At 37.9% G+C, this 21,290-nt stretch overlaps 1 pseudogene; it reads left to right on the top strand.

Annotated features, from left to right (window-relative positions):
- Window positions 1-8,073: 8,073 nt before the first annotated feature.
- On the top strand, window positions 8,074-16,349 carry LOC100441312 (olfactory receptor 6B3-like; annotated as a pseudogene).
- The last annotated feature ends 4,941 nt before the right edge of the window (window positions 16,350-21,290 follow it).

Raw genomic sequence — 21,290 nt, 5'->3', positions numbered from 1 at the left:
TGACAATTAGGCAGGAGATGTCACTTTGAGGGGTTGACGAGCTGAAAGATTTTCTCATTTCCTTCAAGGTTAAGAGTTATATCTGAGACATCCTTGCATCTCCCACTGTATCTAGTACAGAGCCTTGCCTGTGCTAGTAAACTATTCTCATGTGTTTATTCCTTAATTTGTTCACCTATGCATTCAGGCAACAAATGTTACTACAGAACAACTATATTTTACTGCAAACTCAACCATTTTTCAAGCACCTTGTGCTTTCTATGGGTTTCTCTGAGATGGCCAGGGATTTGGGATTGCTGTTATTTCTATGGGAAATGTGAGTTGACATAGAATAACCAAATCGCACACTAATTTCAGGGTTACGATCCGTCCGTATATTAGGGGATACTCAGTAAAACTATTTTCTTCCAGAAATTGCATTTGATAAAGTTGATTGTAATGAAAGGAGAAGATGGTCTTAGTGACAATGACAGTGATATAACTACTATCTGAAGCTGTTTCCTCCTCTCCCTTCCCAATAGCCACCATTCTTTCTTAGATTGAAGCCACAACCTTCTCACTGAACTGCCTGCCTCAAATCTTTCCTTTACTTATAACTTATTTGCATAGCCACCAAAAGTATATAGCTTTCTAAAACAAAACATACCCAGCAGTGGGCTTGCTGGATAATATAGTAGCTCTATTTTTAGTTTTTTGAGGAATTTCCAAAAGAAAGGAAATCAGGGTGTCAAAGAAATATCTGCATGCCTATGTTTGTTGCAGCACTGTTTATAATAGCCAAGATTCTGAAGTAACCTAAGTGTCCATCAACACATGAATAAAGAAAACGTGGTGCATATACACAATGGAGTAGTATTCAGCCAGAAAAAAGAATGAAATCCTGTCATTTGCAACAACACAGATGGAACCGGAGATCATTATGTTAAGTGAAATAAGCCAGGCACAGAAAGACAAACATCACATGTTCTCACTTTTTTGTGGGATCTAAAAATCAAAACAATGGAACTCATGGACATAGGAGTAGAAGGATGGTTAGCAGAGGCTGAGAAGGGTAGTGGGGGGCTGGGGAGAGGTGGGGATGGTTAATGGGTACAAAAAGTAGAAAGAATAAGACCTATTACTTGATAGCCTAATGGGGTGACTATAGTCAATAATAACCTAATTGTACATTTAAAAATAACTAAAAGAGTGTAATTGGATAATTTGTAACACAAAGGATAAATGTTTGAGGGGATGGATACCCCATTCCCCATGATGTGATTATTTTACATTGCATGCCTGTATCAAAACATCTCAGGTACCCCATAAATGTATACACTTACTGTGTACCCACAAAAATTTTTAAATTAAAAATTAAAGTAAAAAATAAAACGCAAACATAACTATTCCACTTCCCGATTTGAAACTCTTTAATGGCTCTTCACTGACCTCACGATAAAGTCCACACTCCTTAGGATGGTGTACACAGCTCCTAATCATCTGGTGCCTGCCTATTTCTCTAGTTTTCTCTCCTGCCTCTTAGTAGCACATGCTATTCTTTCTGACCGAAACTCTTTCCGTCTCTAGTTGATTTAACATACCTCTATTCATCCTTCAAAACCCAAGGCATCATAAAGATTAATAAAATAATAAATGGGAAATTGTTTGGGGAAATAAACAAGAACAATGCCAATGGCAGGTCCTCTCCAATAGGTCTTCACTGGCACTACCTCCCTGCAAACTGATCCGGAAATTCCTTTCTCTGTGCTACATCTACATGTTATAAAGAGTCCTGTTGTTGCACTTGTGATGTTGCAATTTAATTGTTCATTTACATGTCTGTCATTTCCGCTAGACATTGAGCCTGACCTAGTGGAGTGACCTGATATTGTGTGTGAATGCTATAACTGAATGGCGACAATGGTGATGTTCTGAGATAACAGAGATAACAGTCATATCTGTGCAAATACTCTGTTTTACAGGATGCTCACACAGCCATCAAAGAAAGAGAAGCCTCACTAAGAGCTCTAAGGAAAGGTTCCACTCCCCAACCAACTCTTTCTGTACAGCCTGGAAAGTAGTAAAAGCATATAAAACCAGCACTGAGGAAACTTACCCAGGAGGCCAGATGCAATCTGTCTACCAAGGATGGAAAAATGACAAGGTAACTGTTCGGAAAACTGCCTATGACTGCTTGTGTAAGAAGACTTTTAATTTGATTATAAAAACCAAACTATAACAGTTGTGCTTTTAATTAGATGTGGAATTCACTTAAGGTTGACTGAAGGCTTTGAGGGAAGGGGATTTGGATGTTTTAGGGTATATTTAATGATGTAAAAAAGTGAGAGCTCTACTTCCAGTTCTAGGAGTCCAGGCCTCTTTGAACCCTAAGACAAAACTATCCTCAACTTCTGTGGATGTCAGCAACATAATTCTCATGTTCATCAAATATGTTCCTAGCATGGAGCATGAAGCTTTGTAGTTAATAAAGTGGTTTCCCATACAGCATCTCATTTGAGTCCTACAATAAACTTGTGAGGTCAGCAAGGCAGGAGTTATTGCCCCATTCACAGCAAGAAAAACTGGGACTAAGTGAAGATATGTGACAACAAATTGCACAGGCAGTGGGAGATCTAGGTCTAGAACCTAGATTCTTTTGTCACTAGTTTCAGTACTTCTCACATTGTACCCTTCCCAAACTATAGCTCTGAGCTTTCGGCAGCCTCTGGAGGCCCTGGCCTAGAGAGATCGTGGCTCTGACCCATTTGACATGTCAGATACTCCAATATCCAATTTCACACCATTAGTCAGCAGTCACTGAATGGACGTTCAGGATGTCATGAGAACCTGACATCGATCTCTCAATTAAAAAGCAAAGCTCCCCTGGGAGACAAACTTAAAGATAATTGGATTTCTTGTTTGAACTGTATGTGCCAGTCCCTGCTTGCAGAAGGTTGTTGGAGTGCTTAAAAGATAAATAAGGTGGCAAGCATTATGCTCCTTCTAAACCCAAAGGAGGCGCTGTGGGGGCTGAAATTGCTTCGGCCACTACCATGTGAAAACTAAACGTGCCTTTGGGTGACATACTCTCTTAGTTCTTCTTTGTAGAAGCCTTTTGAGCTCCAGGGAAGTCAGAGAGAAAATAATAATTGTGCAGGTATGAAAAGAAAGATTGGGAAGCTATGATTGTTAAGGTCATGAGTGATCTTTGTAAAGAATATATAATAAGATAATCTGTCATGCTGTTGCTGGATCTACTTCAGGTCAAACAACACAGTAGTGGTATAGCAAACCAGCTACTTGTCTTAGCAACTCACTTTGGACTCCACTAGAAAACCAATTATCTTTAAGTTTGGCTCCCAGGGGAGCTTTGCTTTTTAAGTGAGAGATCGATGTTGGGTTCTCATGACATCCTGAACGTCCACTCAGTGACTGCTGACTAATGGTGTGAAATTGGACACTGGAGTATCTGACATGTCACGTGGGTCAGAGCCACGATCCATCTAGGTCAGGGCCTCCAGAGGCTGCTGAAAGCTCCAAGCAATAGTTTGGGGAGGCTAAGTATTTGGGGCTTCACACATATCAATGGAATAAGAAGCCAGGCTCTAAGGAAGGAAAGTGAACATCTCTACCATGGGCTCATTAAGTCTCCAAACTCAAGTGGAAGGAAAATGATGAGGTAATTATCTTCATAATCAATCCCCACATCCATGTTTACTCTCTTTCCTTTTTCCTAAATGATGACCATTCTTTTTTGCCTGAAGATAACGCCTCCACTTCTGTATTTCTCCATCCCGTCTCCTCCAACCTCCTCAGAGACCCCCTTTGCTTCATCACTCATCCTCTTGCATGTATTTCATATTTCCTTCTCTCTGGACCTAGATTCTTTGCATAGCATCTTGGCCAAGTTTCTTCTTCACTAAGACCCAAAACGCAAGAATAAAAATACCCTCTGTCCTCTCTTCCACCCTTAGCTTTTTGGTGCTTTCTCTGCCTCCTTTACTTCATCAACAATCTTCTTGAAATTATAACCCACATTTGTTGTTTTTCCCTTTATCCCCCCACCACCAACCTCACTTCAGTTGGGATTCTTGCCCCAGCTCTCCAATATTCATGGCACCTTCTTTCTTAACAATTCTGATGGCTCCACTTCTCCTTTGGACTCTATGACATCACTCTGTTTCTCCCACTTCTATGACACAATTTTGGAAAATTTTTCTGGTCTTTTTTTCTCCAAAAGAATATGAGTTTCCCTGCCTTTCCTGTCCTCTGCCCCCTACTCATTTTGTCCGAACACTCCAAAATCAATGGCTGACGTGGTCCTCAAGTTACTGGACCTTTTTGACCGTTATTCCCTCTTCACGGAATATTCTCTGTCTTCTTCTCCTAAGAAGGTTCTGCTTTTGCTAGATACCCACCATGGCTCTGAAACAGTTTATTTCATTCTGCCCTCCAAACCCCTTTTTCCTAAAGCAAGTTTTTTTTGTTACATCTCCATCATGGAAACTACCTCAATTTCTTTCATTTGTTGTTCAGTTCAGATGATGGTAATCTCCATATGGCTCCTATTATCCAGTTACCTGACAAAAACTCCTGGCTCGTAATATAATTAGCATTGTAAATTCAAAATTACATCAACATGCATAAGATTAACTTTTTATCTTCAGGAGAAAAAATTATAATTGAAATACAAGTACAATGTGCTGCCGTAGTAATCATCGTTATCAGATTTCTCATCTGTAAATTCAGTGAGACAAATCAAAGACCTACTCTCAAATACCTCACAAGATAGTTTGGAAGATTAAAAATAATAATGGATCTGAAAGTTATTTGAAAAGTATTATGCTCCAGACATGTAAATTACTAAAAGAAGGGTAAGTCTTCCTTCACAGACTTATGTAGTATACATTAAGATCCTTGTTCAGGGCACTGAAAGGAGATGAAAAGTGAATAAAAAATATAACAGCATGTTATAATGGAAGGAGCAAGAACTGGAAAATGAGACTTGGGTGTCAGTTCTTGCTATTACTGGCTGGATCTGAGATTCTAAGAAAGACACTTTACCTCTTTGAATCTTCTTTTTCAGTTATAAAACTTAAGCGTTTATCAAATGAAACTTTAAAAGTCCTTTCCGTCTTTAATATCCTATGACTTCATAATCAGTGGAAGTGGGAAAGACCTCATATTTATCATGTAGTCTTTCATTATTACTTTTTTTGTGCAAATATCTCTCAATTTTCTTGTCCTCCTTTTCTTCCATTGTTTTAACTTGGCAAATCCCAAACTTGATTTTAAACCAACTATATCTGCTTACTCTACCCTGTTAGCTAAACATTGCCAAAGAAGACCACTCAAGAAAGCAATCTGGTTTCACCTTCTTAAATTCATGATTTCAGTGATCAAATTTCCTCTCAATATTACCTGGAAATCACAGTATTTGTTCTAAGTAGTAAAGCCTTCTCACTTCCAGATATGACTATTTTAGTTTTCCCTCTGCCCTCAAACTCCCAACATGCCCTCCCCACCCCTCACTCTTATATCGTGACCTTTTTTCGTACTTCATTGAGGAAACAGAAGCCATAGAGGCAAACTCAGTCATCTTCCTAAGATTAAATGTGGCAACTTATCTACAATGGCATCTGTTTTCTCTGGCTTTCCTCCTGTTAAAAGGATGAAGTGTCTCTGCTTTTACCAAAGGTGAATGCCTTGACTTGTGTTCTATATCCCATCCTCTCTCACTTTCTAAAAGATTTTGCTCCAAAAATTTATTTCTTATTTTCATATGCATCATCAATATCCCCTCTATGCTGGATCATTCTCATCAGCATACAAAAGGTAGGATTAATGCTCATCTCCCTATAGTTACCACCCAATTTCTCTGCTCCCCTTCAGTCCCCATCACTCATCACTCTACTAAATCTATTATTCTTGTAACTAAATGTAAGAGACTGTTTTTTGTCTTCATCTTAATCTCACAACAGCTTTTATTAACACAGTCAACAATTCTCTTGAAACATGGATTCTATTATTTGATTTCTTCCTGGTTTTCATCCTATCTCACTGAATCCTCCTTTTTTAATCTCCTTTCCTGCCTTCTCCTATTCTGTTAGACCTAAGGGAGAGAGACTCTTAAAGCTTAGTGCAGCACATACTTCTTTATCTATAATATCTCCATTCCCATGGATTTCAATGTTATCTATATTCAGATACCTCCTAAACTTATACCCTAGCCCAGCCCTCTCTTCTGGGCTACATACTTTCAAATCTAGCTATCTGTTTCTTCCCTTTACCCAGAATTCTCATGGACACCTCAAACTTAATACAAATTGAATTTGTTTCCCCTAAATTTTCTTTTTATATAATCTCACCATCCAAGTAAATGGCACCACTTACTCAAACCAGAAACCCATGAGTCATCTCTGATAGTCAGTTTTCATTACTCTTCATATCTGATATGTCAGTAAGTCTTGACATTTTTACCTCCCAAATATGTCTTGAATCTCTCTTTTTTCTGCAACAACATTATTCAGGTTTACTATTACCTCTTACCTGGTCCACTGAAGTAGTCTTTTAATTGTCTTACTCTACCCATGAAGTTCTCTCTCTAATTCATTTATCAGACAGCAGGAAATATGATTTTCAGCTGTAAATTTCATCACTACTGCTTAACACCCTCCAGCGGATTCCTACAGTCTTTAAAAACATCTAAATTCTTTAGCACGATCTGCAAGAACCTGAATGATCTGGCCCTTCCTATTTTTTCTGTCTTCTCTCATTCTTCTCTCTCTCTCTCTCTCTCTCTCTTCTCTGTCTCTCCACAATATGCTGGTCTTTTTTAGTTTATATTAGTTTTTCTAACACTCAGTGTTTGCATGCTCATGGCTTATACCCTCTGCCTAGAATGTTCTCCCTCACCCCCACTTCTAACTCTTGCATTATTATCTCCTTCCCATTTTTTTAGGTCTCAAATTTTTAGGCTTTTCTTGGCCACTCTGACCAAAATACCCCTCTCCCAAACACACACACACACACACACACACAGAGAGAGAGAGAGAGAGAGAGAGAGAGAGCATATTTTCTATTTTGGGTCCTTGTTTGTTTACATTCATAGTAAACAATTCACAATTCTTTATGGGTCTCTTTCCTTGTTTTTAGTCTTTCTTCTTTCTCTCTCACTGAAATGCTAACTCCATGAAATGTAGAGGGTATTCCTGATGTGTTAAAAAAGTATTGACTTTTTTTACTATTTTATTCTAAGCACCTATCTAAGAGTTGGCACAGAGTAAGCATTTAGTAAATATTTGTTGAATGTATGAATGAATGTATTAAGTACCTAATATGGACCAGTAATTGTGCAAAATGTGTTACATCGAATTAATATACTATTCTATAGATGAGGATACCAACTTTCAGAGAAGTGATGTGACTTGCTCCAGGGTACACAGCCAGTAAGTGGCAAAGCTGGGATTTGAATTTAGGCATGTCTTTTTCCGCTATGCTATACCATCTCCCCACCATCAGTAGTTCACCCTTGCTCTTCTGTGCCTCCTCTACTAATGTTTAACGAATTTTCTATCAAACAAGTTTAAGGATTAGACATCCTTTGTTATGATGAAATGCAGCACTATAATTTTACCACAAATAAAAATATAATTCAATTGGTATAGAATTTCTAAAACAAGAAACAGATTTAATCATTGCTCTTATGAAATTTACACACAGGTAATTAGGAATATTTATTGTTGATGATAACACCAGCACAGCAGTAGGAACAACCAGTTAAGATCTGAAAGGATCGAGCATTTTCCAAAATACGTGTTGGAAAAAATGTACATATTTATGTGTCACAGTTACAGTTTTAAGAGTCTACATTCTAAATATGATGGGATAATTGAAGTCATGGATTAACTTTCCAAATGGCCCCTGGAGGACTGGGGTCAAATTTATTAATTAAGTGTAATAATCCTGAACTTCCAGAAAGAAGCCAATTATGCTTGGTATGTGTGACACTTTTAAGCAGTTTGATGTTTTTCTAAAAAAAGTATCAGATCAATGGTTATTCTTCAAATATTTATTTTTTTTTAGACCCAAATCATGGCTGGAACTGAAGAAGAAAATACGATTCAAATTTCAGAAATTATCTTTTTGGGTTTTGGGGATCTCCATGGCCTTCAGTTTCTTCTTTTTGGGATATTTCTGGCCATCTATGTGGTGACTCTAATGGGCAACATTGCGATCCTAACTGGTGTCAGCTAATCATTTCCTTCACACGCCCATGTTTTTCTTTCTTGGTCACTTCTTCCTAGAGATTGGCTGCACCAGTACCATTGAGCCCATGAGGCTGAGGACTGCCATCAGCTCATATGCCTTTTTCTTTTCCAGCCTGTGTTTCCCAGTTTTACTTTTTGCCTTGGTGGCTACAGAATGCTTCTTCCTGGCTGTAATGTCTTATGATTGCTATATAGCCACCTGTAACCCACTGCAATACTTCAGCATCGTGGACCACTGGAGTTGCTTATGGCTAGCTAGTGCCTCATGGGTGGCTGGATTTCTGGCATTCACTCTCCTCATGGTCCTCATTTTTCACTTAACATTCTGTTCCACCAATGTAATCGATCGCTTCCATGATTTGAAGCCTATGATGAAACTGGCTTGCACTGACACTGAAGTAGCTGAGATGACCTCTTTTATGTGCACCTCTTTATTTGCCCTTGGCCCCTTCCTGCTGACCCTGGCTTCTTATGATCACATCATCACTGCCGTTCTGAGGATTCCTTCTGCCACAGGAAAGCAGAGGGCTTTCTCCACCTGTTCCTCCCATCAGACTGTGGTTAGTCTCTATTATGGGGCACTGAGCATTGTTTATGGCTTCCCATCAAGACCTCAGTATGAAGACTTATTGAAGTTACTTTCTATTCTGTATACAGTGCTTACCCCTGCCCTCAACCGTATCATTTACACCTTAAGGAACAAGGATGGGAAGGTAGCTCTAAGAAAATTGGTGCAATAAGGAACATATAACTGGTCCAAAAAGAGTTTGAAATTTTTAGTGGCTTCTGGCACCTTCTGAAAAACCTCAAAAAAGTGGAAATGTTTCTATAGTGTCAAGAATCGTTACTGTGAAATTGATGAGTTTTCCTTTGTTCTATCAACTTTCTCCACATTAGTGAATAAGAAGTGTGTTAAATGTTCATTTGTCGAACATTTCATAGGTGACAGGCACTATGCTAAGTCCTTTGCATGGATTGTCATGCTAAATCCCCACAGCAACACCATGAGGTAGCTACAGTTATTATCCCCATTTTACAGATGTTATAACTGAGATGCAAAGATTAACTCACTTGTTAAAGACCATCCAGCTAGAAAGTAGTGAAACCAGAATTTGAATTTGATCCCAAGGTTTGCCTAACATCAAACCCATGATCTTTCCACTAAATGGGGGGAGCCCACAATCTTGGATTGCCCAAAATGGCTTTCTTGGATCATAGAAAACATTACTGCAGATAACTTTCCATAGGGGAACATGGGTTAATGTGAGGTGAGAAGAAGGGAAAAAAAGTAATACAATAAAATAATGCAATTTAAATCCTAGTCTCTCTCCTTTCTTCACCTAAAGTCTTGATGAAAATGCATGAGCTAAAAAAGTCCTAAGATTAAAATTAGTTTTTTAAAGATTATTTGTAAGAACAAAAGATTAAAAGCAACCTAACTAGTTCAATAAATTAAAGCACATTCACACAATGGAATATAATACATCCATAAACAAACAAACAAACAAAAAAGAACAAATCAACTCTTCATGTGTTGATATGGAAAGATCTCCATAATCTATTGTAAGTGCAAAAAACAAGGTTAGTGCAATGTGCACAGTGTGGCACCAGTCGTGCAAAAACAGTAAAAGAAAAATATTTAAAACTTAATTATAGATTAATAGACTGTTCTAGAAAGAAATATATGAATTTGGTGATATTGGGTGCCTTTTGGTAGAGAAACTAAATAGAGGGGTGATGTACCTTTTGAGGTGGAAATTATGTAAATAAATTACCTATTGAAAAGTAATCAAAGTTTAACAAATTATTGCAAATTGTACAAAAAGCAGAAATGTTCAACAACCCACATTTATATACCAGTGTGGAAGCACTTCTAGATACTGGGGAAGCTTCTTTTCTCTCACAGGCAAGTTGTCAGCTCTGAGGGCAAGGGTCTTGTCACTTACTGCTTCTATACTCCCCTCATAGTGCCCTAAATGCCAAAAAAAAAGTGTATAGCATAGATGTTTGACTTAACACTTGTGCTATCATCCAACACAGCATAGCTCAACATCCACTGAGCATAACAATTTCCAACAACTTGGTGTGTTTCCATTTCTAGAGTGAAAAACCCAAGGGGGAAAAGTGCTAGCTGTATCTCTGATGCTTTTCCATCCATAGCAATCATAAAGGCTAGCAAGGGGCTGGCATGAACTAAGAATGGCTTTCTGGGCTCTTCCTTACATTATCACCATAGTGAACTTCCTATCAGGAAAACATGACTGCATCCCTCTGGCGTTTAATCAACCTCTGCCACAATGACTCACAATTAGGAACAGAATAAGGGTCTCATATTCTTTGTGACTCCGTGACTTTACACATGCTGTTTCTACTTTTGCCTCTGCCTCATTTTCTCACGTTAACTCCTTTTCATCCTTAAAATACCAAACGTCAAATATCAAAGTGTCACACACTCAGTGAAGCACTCCGTGATCCTTCAACATCCCTCTAAAGTTAGGCCCTATTTTTTCCTATGCTATTAAAGCACTTTGTACATATTTATATTTTATGCCAATTACATTGTACTGTAAGTTTTTGAATTTATGCCTGCCTCTTCACCTAATAATGAATTCATGCTGACGTTTATCCTACATGTAGAGTAGTTGTTCACCTGCCTGAAGCAGAGGCTGAACTACTTAATGTCTTAAGGATAGTTCCAGTTCTAGAAGTTTGATATTTGGCTTGGAGCAAATTTTATAGCAGAATTTGTAGTGACGGGTGGAGAATCTTGAGAATTTCCTCTTAGTGTCAGGAAGCAGCATTATCTTGAACCCTTGGAAAGGGGACCTAAAGCATTCATTCATTCATTTGAAATATTCATTAAATATAAATGTAACATAGTATGTTAAATATCAATTTAAGCAAAAACACTGACTGGTTAGTACTCTTCTGGGCACAAAAAGAATAACAATCATGTAAATTTAACTTCAAATCTCTCCTGTCTAACCGCTGGAACACCAACATGGTCTCAGATACAGAGCCTGCACCCAATAAATATTTGTTCAACTAAGCCAAACCAAGGTATTATCAAGTGGTCTGGGAATACAACTGGCCTCTGTTGAGGAGATCATCAATTTCTAATACTCATATTTTAAACTCTGGAGTTATAGGTCTTGGAGATATGTGGATTGTATGAAGTACTGGGGGAAAAAAGAAGTGTCATGAAGAAGAAGAGGGAGGGCTGTCTCCACCTGGAAAATTTAAGAGTCATTGCTTCCTTCACAACACCAGCTGCCATCTGCCAATGAGAAGGCAACACATCCATGGAGAGCAACAACTAGAACTAATTGGGTTTCTCCTGTTTAATACCTAAGACAGGGCCCCATTGAAATCAGGTAAGGAGATCTATTAAAGGCAAGCTGTTCCCTGCATATCACTTAATTCAAAGTACTTAATGAAGCTGATTAAATGCCATGCTCTCCAAGGATACTGTAGATCAAAGTGGTAGTTTGTGTAAGTTTAAGGACTTGATTCTTAAACCAGAATGCAAATAAAAACTCATTTGAGAAAAAACTAAATTAGAGTATGAAAGCAATGCCTTGAGAAGGGGTAGATATTTTTGTACAAGCCACAGTTCAGTTTGGCCTAGATAAAGCCAAGCATCAGGATACAGGTGAAAAATTCAGGCAAATATTCACCTTTAGGGGCGCTGCATATGCCAAATTTCTAGGTACCTGACTGTATATTTCACTATCTGGAAGAGTTACAATATTCAATAGTACTTAAAAATGGGGGTTCACCACTCAGACAGAGTTTGTGAGTCTTCACTCTGTAACCTTAGGCAAATAACTTAGCCTCCCTGACCTTCAAATTTCTTATGTGTAAAATGGAAATACTAGTACTATATTACCTCACAAGGACGTTAAATGAAGATTAAAAGAGATAACGCATGTAAAACTCTTAGCACTCAGGAGATACTTGATACACGTTAATTATTATTTTAGTGGTTATCATCATTATCATAATTGGATGTCATTGGGTCCTTTCTTGTTCTGATATAGTAAAGAAGTATGGACCAGGGAGGTATCTGAATAACTGTGAAGTGATCTGAAAGTAGAGGCTAGAAAAATGGAGGCGGGGCTTCTGAGACTTCTTGGTTTTGCCAGGGTATCAGTTTACTTTCATCTTTGGCAAGCAAGACACAAGCTGGGCATCAAGGTCTTTCATATGTTAGTTTACTGAGTAGCTCTGTGGAAACGTTGGACCCTTTGGTCTAATATCTGGCCTTTAATGGCAGCCCAAACAATATGACCAGACCAGATGCATCTTGCTCTTTCTGCAAGAGCCACATTTCCTTCTCTCTTTACTTAATTCTTATGCTTTTCGTACTGAAGTTCTTATAACAACAAGTCATGTGAAGGTAAATGAAGGGGTGCTTAATAGTAGTAAAAGGCAGGCTAAGGGGGAATGGACCTATTAAACTGCTAAGAGTTTGACCCCTGTATACCACTCCAACTTCATCATGTACAATTATTCTCTCTCTGTGTTTTGGCCACTTTGAGACCCTCCTTCACTTTCTTGAATTTGTAAATTCTTTTGTGCCTTAGAATGTTTGCATATACTATTCCCTCTGCTTAGCATGTTCTTCCTCAAAACTTGATGCAGTTGGCTCCTTCTTATACTTCTGCTCTCTCCTTAAATTTGACACCCGATAGAGATTTCCTGGTCACCTCCTCTAAATTTACTTCCCTGCCAACACCATCACCCCCACCTAGTTAGGCTCTATTTCAATATTTCATTATTCTTCTTAGCACCTAGCAAAGTAGTGATTATGTAATTATTTGTATATTTATGTTTTACATGTCTGTCTCCCAGAACATCTGTGCCTGTCCCACATAAGTACTCAACGCATACTTAATGAATAAATGAATGAACAAATGCCTTTGGCATTCTTACCTCCTGGTTAGTCAATGGGTGGATATTCAATGGTTGTGGTCTGATAAATGGGTGGCTAAGCAGAGTTTAATACATATCCACAAATTTTAAAATATTCCTCCCATCAATAGGTGGGATTAATATTCTTTCCTTTTGAATATCAAAGAGAGATGCTCTAGTGACTGCCTGAACCAATAGAGCATGACAAGAGTACCAACAAAGGGTCTCCTAGGCATAATGGTAGGACTCAGAATGGTGGGAGTGACTTCCAAGGCTGGGTCATACCAAATGAGGAAGCTTTTGCCTTGTCTGCTGTAAACTTGCTTTTGGAGCATCAAGGTACCACGTAAGAAGTCCAATTACCCTGAAGTCACCATGCTGTTAAGACTAAGTCACATGGACAAATTGTGTAGAGGTGTTCCAGTTGACAGTCTCTAAGGAGACAGAAGTGATATCCATCTAAGGCCCACAGGGCCTATATCATATCTTCAAATCCTTTGATATTCTTCCCATTGAGAAGTGGAATCTATGTGCCCTCCTTTTTAATATAGAAGGATTGTGGTGCTTTGACCAGTAGAACATGACCAGGACAGTAACAGAGGGCAACAGCAACAACCTGCATCAGCTGCCCGATATGTGAGCACAGATGCCTCTAGATGATCCCACTTCCTGGCTGTCAAGTCCCCTCCAGTCACAAAATTTTCCAAGTTGTGGTCCCCGACATTGTGAGATAGAGATAAGCCATTCTCACTATGACCTGACCAAATTCCTGAGCCATAGAACCCATGAGCATAATTCAATTGTTTTATTCCACTAATTTTTGGGCTTGTTATGGAGGAGTGGTAAGTGGGATAGTGGCCATGAAATCCATGTCATTTGAGGAGGCACAAGGTAAGTTCAGAAAATTCAGCTGTATGAGAAAATGCCTCTTGACAAACACTGGCTTAAAAAAAATTATACAATTTAGTGTATTTGTATACTCACTTCAAAACTTGCTTCTCTAAAGAAAAGCTTCCCTGAACCACCCAAGCAGAAGGGAGTACTTCCTCCATCCTGGGTGTTACCACTGTATTGAGGATATTCCTCCATTAGTGCCCTTGTCATGCTGTTGCACATGTTAACTCACATGTGCTCTCTTCCCTTCTAAAATATCTTGCCTAAATCACTTATATCGGTAAGGCACCGAGGTTCTGCTAATACATTTTTGGTGATGAAATGAATGTTTCTAATGATCATTTTCATCTGGCCTGGCTTCTGTTTCCTCTTAATGCCAGGTCTTGCCATGTTCCAGGTCAGCACCAACCTTCCTCTAACAAATACGAATATAGATGAGAGTCTGAGCCATCTGTGCTGTTCTGTTTGATTTAAGGTCATTGGTGGCTTCACCATCCAGATTTCACCACTAGCATTTCATACATTTCCTGCAGTTCTGCTTCCTACAGAAGAAAACAAATGAAGGGACGGTCAAGATAATGAGGAAGCTAAGACTACAGGTAAAAGCAACAATTGCCACAATAGTAATAAATGCATCCAACAGTTAATGAAATTTTACTATGCTCCAGGCTGTGTGCTAATGTTTTATATATGTGATCCTATGAAATCTTCACAATGGCTGTATGGGATAGACACTATGATTATCACCATTTTACAGATGAGGAAATTGAGGTTTAGAAAGGGTAAATACCAAAATTGTACTGCTAGCAAGTTGTGGCATCTAGATCTATCTGACTCTAAAGTTTAGGTATGTATTCCTATTGATATGCTGGCTCCCTTGGGATTTTAAAAATTATTTATTTTTAATGGCAAAGTAAAAGCAACACCTATCTGGAGTTTAAAGGCATTTCAGGAAACAGCCTCATTGGAATGGAGGGACGGATGTTTTGAGGGTTAGGATGAAATGGCACTTTCTTTTAAGTGAGAATGTATCCCTTTAAAGACATTCATGAAGATGACGGTATTAGTCATTTCATAGGATCAGGAACAGGGGGAAGGGGATTATATGCTGAATTCGGTCATTTTCTTGCCCTGTGATCCACCTGCCCCCTAAAATTCAGAGCTAATTTTCTCCCCTATGTTGCCATCACTAGCCAGAGTTTTCCTCATTGTCCCCACCTGAAATCCCTCTGGAGAGGACAGGCAGCACCCCCTGAGTTGGCACAGGATACCACGAGAGAGAGCTGGCTTTTCATGGGCACTTAAGGTGAGAGGGCCCTGTGAGTAGCAGCCAGAGGAAACTGTTGAGCAAAAAGACCCCAGATTTTATTCTCTAATGGTAACAAATGCTTGAAGAAGGCGATGATTCACACCAACTCAGTATCTGCACTGCTGACGTAGATGCAGATGAGGGATATACAAGGGCTGACAAACTCAGGAAAGAAACTAAGAATTTGGTTTAACTGTGTGGAAGTAATTCTAATTACAGGCATTTATGTGAACTGTTTACAATTTATGCCTAATTGCCACCCAGTACAATAACAATTATGCATATCATTAAATATGTGTCAGATTAATTTTGTTGTAAATTTTAATTATAACAGCAAACCCTATGTGTGTATGCTCTGTCTTTATAATTTGTTGCTTAGATTGCTCATAAGTTAGAAATAAATGAGACAGAACATTGGCTAGCAGGCCAAGAGTGGGAAAGGTGCAGAGGCGACTGCCTGGGGTTGAATATTTACTATGGGTGGCGCACAAAGTGGATAATCAACCAATGCATAAATCCCAGCAGCTTAACTTCCCCAGAGCCCTGCAGGCAGCTCCACAATCTTTTATTCATTTATTGTTGATTCTTTGGTTGTATTCATGCCCACAGCATGTCCCAAACCTTTTCTGGTCTCCTTGGCCTCTCAACTTGCCTCCTCCGCTCCCTACTCTTACTCAATGGAAAAGAATAACCTCATCCTGGCTTTTGCACAGCACGTCTGGCTAATGTCTCCCTAGCTGGCCTCTCAAATTTCTTTCATGTTGTAGGCCCCTTCTCCTGTGGGCCCTGGCCTCTGACAAGCAGATATGTCCTTTCCTCTTTGCCCTGGTCTCTTCCCCTCCCACCATCCCAAAGACTGGTTTGATGTCCCAGCATTTCACCATGCGTTCAATTTCTTTCTCTGCTTTTTGCCATGCACATGGTAGGCACTCAGTAAATATTTGTGGAGGTTTCCTTTAGACATACATGAGACACAATGGAACACACACACACACACACACACACACACACACACACACACAATTTCCTTGCTGTTTCTTCAGCTATCACCATTTTCTCTTCATCCTCTAAGTTAACACTATACTTATACATCTTACATATCCAGTTAGACAAGAAATTCATTGCGGGCAAGGGACTTCTATGTTATTTTTTTTCTGATTTCCTAGCACAGCTTGAAGCACTCCATACATGCTGAAAGATTAGTACTCATGGATCCTCACAGGCTGCTGCTTCTGTAGAGGGAAGGGAACATCTGGCACTTTCTTCCCTAGCTTGCTTTTGTAGAGGCTGAGTAGGATAATAGAAAGCATGGGGCTTTGGTATCAGACAGACTTGAGTTCCACTCTAGGCTCTGCCACTCAGCGACTAAGAGAACTTAGGAAACTGATTTCATCTTTCTGAGGTCCAATTATCATCTGAAAAATGGGGATAATAATAGAACATATATTACAGGATTGTTGTGAAGATAAAATGACACACTGATGAAAAGGGCCTGACACACACTGGTAATGATTTTTCTCAGGCAGAAACTTTCTGCTCCAGTGGCTCACTCATACTGAATATTTGTTCCTCCTACTATGGTAATAATGAGTCAGGATTTCAACAACCTAAAGCCTCACTTATTATCCGTGTTTATCTTTCATTCTTAGCTCTTGATCAGTAGTTCTCATTCCTGTGAGACCTAATACTCCCTCTTAATAACAAATATTTTGTGACTCCCTCTTCACTATCCTTAAATGAAGTACATAGATAGTATAACTTACCTACATACATAATTTCAAAAAAATCAATACAGTGACCTAACTGAAATATAAATGAGGAATGAAAGGAAAGTAATTTACAATAAAATGATATGTATTTCAATATATAAATGCAAGGGCACAACTCCATCAGGCAACATAACGAAATACATGATTGCACCAACTTATACTGAATAAGTTCATATTTAAGAAAAGTAAAAGGATTGGGAGGCATCACATAAAAGATGGGAAAACATAAAAGGCCGAGAGAGATACAGGAAACAGTTGGATAAAAGCTACTGTTAAGACAAAATTCGATAACTATAAACCGTTTTCTCACTTACATTATTAAAGCTCACTGGAATATTTGAAAGCTGTGTAGGAGAACAGCTCTTCATTATATGCGATTATCCCAGACATTCAGGACAGCTAGCATCACTGGTCTCCATCCACTTAGTGTCAATAGCACCTCCCAAGCATTGTGACAACCAAAATATACCCCAGTGCTTCTGATGGCCTTCTTAGGACTCTGAGACACAATGTAGAGATGCTGATGGTGATAGCAACCAACTACAGCCTTTTCTGTCTTGTTTGCTCCTCTAGTCCTACTCCTGCCTCTTGAATATCTGTTGCTAGTTCAGCACTCTCATTGATCCTACCCATTCAGTTTTTAGCCCAAGAAGGCATTTCTTCCTCAAGATAGGTCAACTGGCCTGTACATAGCAGTAGCTTGGTAACAATTGAATGTTGTCTAATAGCCATAATGCCTACAGCTACTATTTAAGTTTCTACCACCTTTAAGCCCTCTCCCCACCAGTCACTCCACCACCAAGGCTTTGGCACCCAGCTAGCAGATACATCATGGCTTATCTGTTTTCTTGATTCCATCTTGATCAGCTTTTAAGTGCCACATTTTAATTTTATTCTGTTTTGATGCAAATTTTTCCAAAACACTCTGCTTTTTAAAAAATCGTTCTTTCATACTCCATGGATATGGTTCAATTAAAATGGTTAATTTATAAGTATGTTATTTCCAATTTTTAAACAAAGATCTTAATAACTTTCACAAAAAAGTTGAAAATAACTTAAACAACTATAAGTATACAACCTCAATTCTACCATTAACATTTTACTGCAGTTATTTTATCAATTATTTATCAGTCCAACCATCCTTCTCTCCATCCATGAATCCATTTTATTTTTTGGTGCATTTCAAAGTGAATTGCAAACAGCAATATACTCCTCACTAAATCTTTGAGAATTCGTATAATTAACTAAAGTTACATTGTTGTTTATAGATTTTCTTTTGATGTAAAATTTATCTATAGTAAAATGCAAAAGCATTAAATCCACATTTGCAGAGTTTAGACAAATGCATATATGTGTGTCCTAAATACCTTTCAAAATATAGACTGCTACTATCATCCCAGAGTCCTCTCCTTCCCCAACCCAGTCAATTCTTCCCCATACCCCCAGAGGCAAACATGTTCTGATTTTTTTCCCACAGTACATCAGTCTTATCTGTTCTGAAACCTCATATGATAATAAGACAGTAAGTATGTTTATATATGAGGTTTCTTTCACATAAAATAATGTTTTTGAGATTCATCCATAATATTCCAAGTAGTCTTAATTTGTTCCTTAATATTGTGCATAGTATTCAATTATTTTATGAATATACCAAAATTTGTTTATCTATTCTCATATTGATAGACATTTAGGCTGCTTTCCAGTTTTTGCCATTATGATGAAATCCTCTGTGAATGTTTCTGTGCAACTTTTTGTTTTGACTTTTTTTATTTACTAAATATAAAGGCACGTAATTACTTGGTCATAATTTGGTATTATAAGAAATGCCAGAACGTTTTTCAAAGTTGTTGTGCCATTTTATACTCCCACAGTGTAGGAAAATTTTGATCACTCCACATCCTTGCCCACACTTAGTGTTGATAGTTTTCTTTATTTTCAGTGCTCAGGTGGGTGTGTATTGATATCTTGTTGTGGTTTTAATTTGCTTTTCTCTGATAAAAATGATATTGAGTACTTTTTTGTGTGTACTGGCCGTTCATGTATTTGCCTTTGTGAAAATGTCTGTTCACGTTTTTCCCCCTTAAAAAGATTAGAGATAAGTTTAGACTTACAAAAGAATTGTAAGAATACTACAGAGAGTTTCAGTCTAATTTCGCCCAGTTTCCCCTACTGTTAACATGTTACATAACCATAACGTAACATTTACCAAAAATTAACCTTGGCACATGACTCTTTACTAAACTACAGACTTTATTAGGATTCTACCAGTTTTTCCACTAATGGATTTTTTTTTGTCCCAGTATCAAATCCAGGATGCCACATTCTTTTTATCATTGCTCCTTAGTCTCCGCCAATCTGTGACTGTCCTCAGTCTTTCCTTTTCTTTCACAAATTTGACTCTTTTGAAGAGTATTGGTCAATAATTTTATGGAATGTCCCTCAATTTAACTTTTATGTTTTCTCCAGATTAGACCAGGGTCGTATGTTAAGAAGAAGAATATCACAGAAGTGGAAGTGCCCTTCTCAGCATATAATATCAGGAAATAAGATTTTTTACTCGTGATGTTAACCTTGGCCACTTGGTCAAGGTCGTGTTTTATAGGTGTTTTTACTTGAAACTACTCTTCACAGTAATATATACATGCATACATACATACAGATATATGTATATATATATATATATATGCTCAGTACATACATAATACATACTCAGTAACAGTTCATAGTCTTTCCATTAGAAGCAAGTCACTAAGTCTAGCCTACGCTTATACAGAGAAGAATTTAACTCCACCTCCTAGAAGAAGTACAAAAGAGTTTATTAACATATCTTTTAAAACCACAGAAATACATAATATTTGGGAGGGAGATGGAAATATCCTACGTCTCCTTAAAATTTCACCTACTAATTTTAGCATTTATTAACAGAGCTTGCCTGCAGATTATTATGTTGCTATTCTAATTATGATTTTCTATTTCTCTCATTTCTCCTACCATTATTATCTGGAATTCTTCTATAAGTGAGAATCATTTTTTATTCCCCCATTCATTTATTCAATTATTTATGTATATCAGTATGGACTCATTTATCCTTTGGTTTAAAATACAATACTATCATCATTTAATTTGTTGTTCCAATTTGTTCAGGTTTGACCATTGAGGATTCTTTCAACTTGGGTACTATAACCTTTTGACATCATCTTATCCTTTTGATTGTGGTTGTCATTTTTGAGCACTTTCAGCCACTGTAAGTTAATCCATGTCTGTTTTGTATTAGCCCTAAAATCATCCATTTCTCCAAGAAACCCTAACTGCTTTTATTAGAGGATAGTATTTAGAAACCAAGATCTGGAACTAAGTTTGCTTGTTACTACTGAGGTGTTACTACTTCTATGTGCTAAGAGCTAGGAAATCTATGTATATATATACACTTATCTATACTTTATTTTGTATCTACTTGTGTATATATTAAAACAAACTTGAGTTTACACTGCTATCTCTGACTTTAATCCAATAATACAGGGTTTATTCTATTATTCCTGCAGTAGTAGGCAGAATAATGGTCCTCAAAAGATGTTCACATCCTAATCCCTGAAACCTGTGAATGTGTTACCTTACCTGGCAAAAAGAAATTAAGATTGCAGGTGGAATTGTTTCCTTTTTTTTTTCTTTTCTTTTTGTTTAAAAAAAAATTTTTTTTTTGGAATTGTTTCTAATCAGCTGACCATAAAATATGGAGATTATTCTGGGTTGTCTGGATGGACCCAATGTATCACAAGGGTGTCCTTAATGGTAGAAGACGAGGGCCAAAGAGGGAGTCAGCTACTATGCAAGAAAGACACAGAGAGATAAAACATTGCTGGCTTTGAAGAGAAAGAAAGGGTGCCATAAGCCAATGAATATGAGCGGTCTCTAAAATCGGGGAAAGGCATGGAAACAGATTATCCCTTAAAGCGGCCAGAATGGAATGCAATGTGCTGACACTTTAATTTTAGCCCATTGAGGACCATGTTGGAATTCTAGCCCTATAGAACTATAAAACAAAATGCATTATTTGAAGCCACTAAGTTTATGTAATTTGTTGTAGCAGCAATAAAAGGCTAATACACTTTCACTGCTTATTTGTTACTTCATTCTCTGATAAAGGAACTTGGCTCT

This window comes from Pongo abelii, chromosome X (assembly GCF_028885655.2).
Source record: "Pongo abelii isolate AG06213 chromosome X, NHGRI_mPonAbe1-v2.0_pri, whole genome shotgun sequence".
Taxonomy (NCBI): domain Eukaryota; kingdom Metazoa; phylum Chordata; class Mammalia; order Primates; family Hominidae; genus Pongo; species Pongo abelii.
The sequence above is the reverse complement of the archived record's forward strand: the minus strand, read 5'-3'. Positions and strand labels throughout refer to the sequence as shown.